The 7,579-nt window shown below is 36.1% G+C and overlaps 1 pseudogene; it reads left to right on the top strand.

Annotated features, from left to right (window-relative positions):
• Positions 1-7,579, top strand: part of LOC106469952 — a 66,426-nt pseudogene that overhangs the window by 37,766 nt on the left and 21,081 nt on the right.

Below are 7,579 nucleotides of genomic sequence, written 5' to 3'. Positions count from 1 at the left end.
CAAGCTACAACTCGCATAATGATATGACAAACCAACCAAGGAGCTTTCCAAACAAGTCGGGGATAAAGTGGTAGAGAATCATAGATCAGAGTAAATGTATCTGTTCAAGCTACAACTCGCATAATGATATGACAAACCAACCAAGGAGCTTTCCAAACAAGTTGGGGATAAAGTGGTAGAGAATCATAGATCAGGAGAAGCTTTGAAAGATTTGCAAAGTTCCATGTCTAAGATGGGAGTCAGTGTTTATACATTGACAATATCCCAGTCCCTACAAAAAGCTGGTTGGTATGGAAAAGTGGCAAGAAAGAAACCATTACTAAAAAAGAATCATCTTAAATTTCACATGGAGTTTGTGACAAAACATGTAAATGATACTGCAGACTTGTGGTAGAAGGTTTTGTGGTCAGACAAGACAAAAATTTGGTTTTTGGTCTAAATTTAAAGTGTTACATCTGGTGCAAGCCCAACATAGCACATTCAACACCAGTCAACACCATCGCAACTGTCAAGCATGATGGTGGCAATTTCATGTTATGGGGTGCTTCTCATTAGCAGGGACTGGAAGGTTTGTCAGGATTGAGGGAAGATGGATGGTGCAAAGTACAGCGAATCCTAGAGAAAAACCTGCTTGAGTCAGCCAAGAATCTAAAACTGGGTCGAAAATTCACATATCAGCAAGACAATGACCCAAAGCACAAGGCCAAAGCTACACTGGAGTGGTTTCAAAAGAAGAAATTTAGTGTCCTGGAGTGGCCTAGTCAAAATCCTGATTTGAATCCAATAGAAAAGTTACAGTGAGACTTGAAGATTGCAGTCCATCAATGATCTCTAACAAACTTGTAAGAATTGGAGCAATTTTGCCAGGAAGAATGGACAAAAATTACACCATCCTATTGCACAAAGCTGATAGAAACCTATCCAAAAAGACTTACAGCAGTAATTGCTACCAAAGGTGCTTCCACCAAGTACTGACTTAGGGAGCTGAATACTTATTCAATCAAAAATTGTTTACATTATTTGTATTTCATCAAAATGTGACATTATTGATGGATGGAGGGTGAGTACTTTTGTAAGACAATGTAGAGTTAAAAGTTTATTTGAAAATAAAGAAGAAATCAACTTTGATCTAAAGAATAATTAAAAGACAAGGTATAAAATCAGATTAACAAGGATTATGGATAAATAAACAAATACTACTTTATAGGGCTTCTATATTATTTATAAGCAGTAGTATATGCTCATTCTCATGAATTTCAGAATTCATTGCAATAAACCACTTAGATATTGCTTGTTATGTTCAGCTACCAAGATTATGAGAAGCTTTCTCAGTATAGTTTTTTTAAAAAAGTTTAGTATTAAAAGATAAACAAGTTTATGAACTTTAACCTCTTGACAGAAGTATTGATTGTTGGTAATGCATTGAAGACTGAAGTGAGTTATGACCAGCACTAACAGCATAAATATGGTTGTTTTTATATTACACAATGTGATGGCCAATTTTAAAAAACAAGTTTTTTATAAAATATCTTCACTAGATGCACTAAGGCAGCTTAATCCTTTGTCTGAACCTCATAGAATATCATGATGATTTAATATGTTTATACTTCATTTGGAAAATTTAAACCAAGAATGAATAAATACTGTGAAGTTAAGAACAAACTTTTAGATGAGGACATTTCTGATATAATATATGTTTGAGAGTATTTCATTACACACGAGTCAGATCTGTGTTTGTTATTATTGATACAAGGACACTGCCCTTTTTTACACATTTTTTACAAGTTTGTGTGGAGGAATGGTAACAAGGATAGAAATGCATGGGCTAATTTGTAATGATAAGGTGTAAAAAAACATTATTTATACCTTCTCTAGTATTCTAATATTTCATTTACTAAACTAATATTCAGTGTATCGGAACAATATATCAGAAACGTAGATGTTTAATACTTATGTTCTCATCTGGTTCTATGAAAGACAAGACTGCTGATTACCCACAAAGTATCCATCTTGCCTCAAGTGGACACCATCTTGGTGTTCGAGGATGGTCATCTTACTGAGAATGGGTCCTTCACAGAACTGTTAAACAAAAAGGGTGCTTTTTCAGAATTTCTGGTTCAATATTTCACTGAAAATGTGGAGGAAGAGAATGAAATTTCACCTGACAAGTTAGAAATAATGGAACAACTTGTTGCAACAGTTGGACCATCTCAGGAACTACAGAGGTATAAAAATATTATGAGCATTGCTTATTTTCAAAAATGAATATTTACTAGCTGAGACTTTATTAAATTTTAGCACAATATAGAATTTTTTTTAAGGTATAAGTGTATGTATAATATTTCAGTATTCTATGTGTTTTATCTTTATTATATAGCCAAATCTACATAATCACAAAGACAGCTTTATAAAAACATGAGGTTAGTGAAGGTTTATAGCTTTATCAAAAAGTTAATATTTACATAAAGTCGAAATGTTTTACTTTGCTTTTATGCAGGTGTATCTCCAGGCTGAGTAGTAGAAGTGGGGAGAGTGCTGATGAGAAAGAACACAAGAATAGGTCACCAAGTATAGATTCAGAATTGAGGCATCGATATTCAAACCAAGAGGAAGAACAGCCACAGAAAGGTCAAGTGCGAACTAAAGGAGGTATGAAGAATCGTGGTGGACATTCTCGTCTAATACAGTCTGAAGCAGCTGAAATAGGATCAGTAAGTCTCATACAATACAATGTGTGATTGCAACCTTTGTTTTATATATGAAGTTGTTTTTGAATGATTTTAGCTACTTTTTCCTAAAGAACATTTAGTACATTTATAAAGAATGTAATGTATAGAGAGAAAATGTTTCATCACCATTCTGTAACCTTAAATGTATGAGCTTAAATGTCAGTTCTCTAATACTCATTATGTGCTTAGCAGTAATGAGCCAAATAACCTCACCAAATCTCATATGACACTATAGCTTCACAGTCCAGCATGCTTATCACTGGGCTGTGAAGCTGAGGATCAGTGCTTTGCATCCTATTACCACACATATACACACACACACAAAATAAAAAAATAAATAAATGTTCCACATTTCCAGGCCACAAGTACATTATAAGAGTAATTGTCAAATCCCATCCAAGAATTAGCTCTGAATTCCCTCTGCCCTATTACTTCAAAATTAGGGATGGCTAGCACAGATGGCCCTCAAGTAGCTTTGCACAAAATTGAACAAACAGACCAAATCTCAATCATGATATAAAAAATGTTTTTTCTATCTTTTCTTTTATATCTGGATAGTTCTAGTGAATTAGGTTTTATTTTCTGTATCTTTAAAAAAATAAGTGTGACTAGTTGGTATAAGTTATATAACCAAGTACTAGGAATTTGTGAAGGACTTTTATTTTCCATAATATTTCTCACTTTCTAGGATTCTTATTTTATAATCTTCCATTCTTCTGTCCCTTTAAATTTATACAATCCTTGTGTTGGAAGTTTGATGTTGTTGAGGCTCTAAATTTGTACGGTTTAAGATTAAATATTCTGTTGGACTGATCTTTACACAACAAATAAGTTTCATATGGTTGAAAATTTGCAATGTAATATACATAAATACACTTTTACATATAAGGTATTATGTCTAAAGTAAATTATACATTTTCCTAATTTAAATGTCTAAGAATGTTAAGTTTTTTAAAACAAATCTCTTAAGTAGAATGACAGGAAGATGGAGAATGTTTCTTCCTAATAGATTTTTTTTATTGAAAATTATTCCTTGCAGTGATTTATTTAATGGAATATCAAATAATTATATACAAATATGTTATATGAACAAAGTAAAATTTTAAATTTAGTTATGTTCTAAGATTATTATTTTCTGGGCACTTCCTTATTATTTGTAAAATAATTTAGCTAAAACTTTTTTTATGATATAAATTGAATTAAGAATGTGTTCTACAATTGGTGAAAAAGGGATAATTGCATTAAATGACCACTTTTATGTGTTTGAGTGCCTTAACCCAATTACTGTGGTCCTTGTTTGAAAAATAGTGTTTTATGAGTATGAAATAAACAACCACAACCTAATAAAGTAACTACCATTACTTTCATATTCTTCTTCTGATTCTGACAGTATTTTCTGTGCAGGTACAATGGAGTGTATATTTTGCTTATGTGAAAGCTATTGGTCTGTATGGTGTCGGCATCACATTAGCTTCCTATGCCATATCACAAGCTTTTAACCTAGGAACTAATCTCTGGTTAAGTGACTGGAGTAATGATGCTGCAGACCCTGAGAAGGTTGCTGACCAAAAGTTAAGGAATTTGCGCCTTGGTATCTATGGAGCACTAGGAGGGGGTGAAAGTAAGTATAAAACTAATAGGTGTTTGTATGATGCTGAGTTTATATCAAGTTCTTATTTATAACTGTTTCTTACCACCATCTTCTTGTGTCTGTCTGCATGTGTAGAAACAAAATATCTTATATTCAAGAATTTCAAGTACTGCATGTGTAGCACCTAAATGATTTATTTATTGTGTTTTTTTGCTACAATTGTGACTGAGTCTTCTCAATTCTTCAATAATTGCGCTTTTCTGGAAGTTTTTGGATGATGGAGTTAAAGTTAAGAAATGAAAGTGACTACCTTGATCTTGCAAACAGTGATATGTAAGGGTGTTTTTGGATGATGGAGTTAAAGTTAAGAACTGAAAGTGACTACCTTGATCTTGCAAACAGTGATATGTAAGGGCAAGCTGTAAACTAAAATCAATCCTTTGGAACAAGAAGTATCCATCTTTTTATATCAAACAACAAATTTTCATGTACTATGACAAGCAAAAATCAACATCACACCTCAAACATAAAAAACACTGATAAACCAAGAAGAAAAAGACGATTTCTGATATGGTACATTACCTCCTCTCACATAAATAGCTATTCTCATTCAGTACTGCAAAAAAAATATTTTATGTATGCCACAAGCCTTTTATCTCCCCTCCATTGGAATTGACTGATTCCAATGAATCTCTTATGCAAATCATTATATATCAACCTTCCACCAATAATAGTGCAACATACTCCCATGACATGTGATTCCATCTATTCAGTTCTACTGAACTATCACTTTTTGTTGACAGTACTCATGTTTGGACATTTTATTTTTCTTTTGTTGCTCTTCGTGTGAGTTGGATTTGTGAATTTACTCGTTTAGTTTCCAAAGTGGGATTTCTTCATTAATTTTTTTTCTTTATATTAAAGAAGAATTTCCCAGTCTTTATTTTTTCTCACATTCACATTTTTTACATTAAACACTTTTGTTTGATATATATTTCTACAATGAATTCTGAGGTTCATGTTACTGCTTCGGGTATCATACCTCCTACTGGCACTATTTCACAGGCTGCAGATGGGGGAGACCCGTCTTTGGATTTATCTGCAATTATTTGCCTTGAGATTGATCGTTACATGGATCAACCTCTTTCTCCTGAACTTGCCCCACTTTCTCATGAGCAAGCCAAACATGTTCGGGCCGATGAAGATTATGATAGCCATTTTCCACCACCGGATTTTTCTGTATTTTCCTATGCCCCACCTACGGAATCAGCTAAGTCTAATGCTGCATTTTTAGACATGATTTCTCAGGTGTGTGATGTTTTATCCATTTCCCCAATTTCCTATGATCCTTGTTCTTCTTTGTTGCTTGATAGTTCTTCCTCTCCATATTTAGTTTTCCCACTCTCCCCAGATATTAAGGTTCATGCTGAGCAATTTGCTTTACAATTGGTTGAGGGTGCCAGCATGCCTCGCCCTTCATAGGCAACAGATCAGTTTGCCTTAGCTGTCTGTTTCTCGGCTCTCAACAGTTGCGGTCAATTTTACCTGTGTGGAGAGCAATCCCTGATTTTCCTGTGCATTTAACCCATGCCCAGTTTTCACACCTTTGTCTTACCCTTACTTCCCTTGTACAGTATTTATCTACTATCCATCTCTTTTCTGAGGCGATTCACCGAGACCCTGAAGGTTTTTCGAGGGAAAGCATCTCCATTATTACATCCACATTGGCTAGATTATCGTCCTCAGCTCTCGCTTTGCATACGTGGTTTCTCTGTTGTTGGGATCTTCTGGATTGAGATGCAACCTTGTCCCAGGCTCATTTGCCAGCCCCTTATCTTAGGGATTGACATATGGCTCCTTTTCTTTGGTGGTATATTTTTGATCATGTACCTGAGACTTTGGAATCATGTGTGGAGTCTGTGCATCGACACTCTACACATTTCTCTTTGGTAGCATGTTTGTTGGAGTCAGAGCCAAGACAAGCTCCTATTCCTGTTTCCCATCCTAGTCCTTCTCAGTCTTTACCTGTTCCTTCTTCCAGGGGTTTCTCATCTCGTTGTATTATTTGAAGTAGACGTGCACATTCAAACAATACCGGTGACCACCCAGTGGGTTCCGGTCTGGTGGGACCTCGATTGTGCAAATTTGTAACCCTTTGGTGATCTTTCACCACAGATCCAACGGTTCTTTGGGTTATATCAGAGGGACTTGTTCTACAATTTGTATCAGGTAGCCATTTCCTTCTCCATGCCTTGGGATCCTACCACCAGCCAGCAACTGTCAAAAGCAGTAAAATACCGGTGACTACCCAGTGGGTTCTGGTCTGGTGGGACCTCGATTGTGCAAATTTGTAACCCTTTGGTGATCTATCACCACAGACCCGTCAGTTCTTTGGGTTATATCAGAGGGACTTGTTCTACATTTTGTCTCAGGTAGCCATTTCCTTCTCCATGCCTTGGGATCCTACCACTATCCAGCATCTGTCAAAGGCAGTACAAGACCTTCTGTTTTGACAGGCCATTGAACTTGTAAATTATCTTTATCCAGGCTGTTTGTTTTCCCCCAAGAAAACCGGAGACTGGCAGTCTGTAAGAGATTTGCCCCACCTCAATCAATTTCTAAATCTGCCCCTTTTCACTATGGAGTCGTTTCTCACTCTCAGATAAGTATTTTCTCTAGGTTTATGGATGACCAAGATGGACATCGCGAATGCTTATTTGCATATTCTGATATCTTGTCAGTCTCGACCCTACCTTCAGTTTGTTCATCACAGAGTGTTTTTTCTGTTTTGCACACTGTCCTTTAGGCTTGCTTGAGCCCCATATGTTTTTGTTAGGTGGTCAGAGCATTCGCTCATCACTTACATGCTTTCAGGTTGTGCTTTCATCATCATATGGATGACTGGATACTGTTAGTTTGTTCCGAACAGAAGTCTGCCCATCACACTCAACAACTGCTTCTGGAGGCCTTTCGATTGGGCTGGTTAATCAAGTTGGAGAAGTCATTCCTGTGACCTACCCAATATCTTGTCCATGTGGGTGTTTTTTCAACACCCATCTCAATCGGGCCCAACCTTCTCTTCTTCGACTTCATTTGATGGAGTTTTCAGTTCTCCATACTCTTACTACTCCATCTATTACAGCTTGCAAGGTTCTATCGCTTTTGTGGATGTGGTCTTCCATGGCAGCCCTTATCCCCTTAGGTCTACAGTGGGCTCTTCACGACCAGTAGAATCTCACGAGGGATCCTTTTATGGCTC

Source organism: Limulus polyphemus, unplaced genomic scaffold (assembly GCF_000517525.1).
Source record: "Limulus polyphemus unplaced genomic scaffold, Limulus_polyphemus-2.1.2 Scaffold3740, whole genome shotgun sequence".
Taxonomy (NCBI): domain Eukaryota; kingdom Metazoa; phylum Arthropoda; class Merostomata; order Xiphosura; family Limulidae; genus Limulus; species Limulus polyphemus.
Note: the sequence above shows the minus strand (reverse complement) of the source record. Positions and strands in the feature narration are given on the sequence as shown.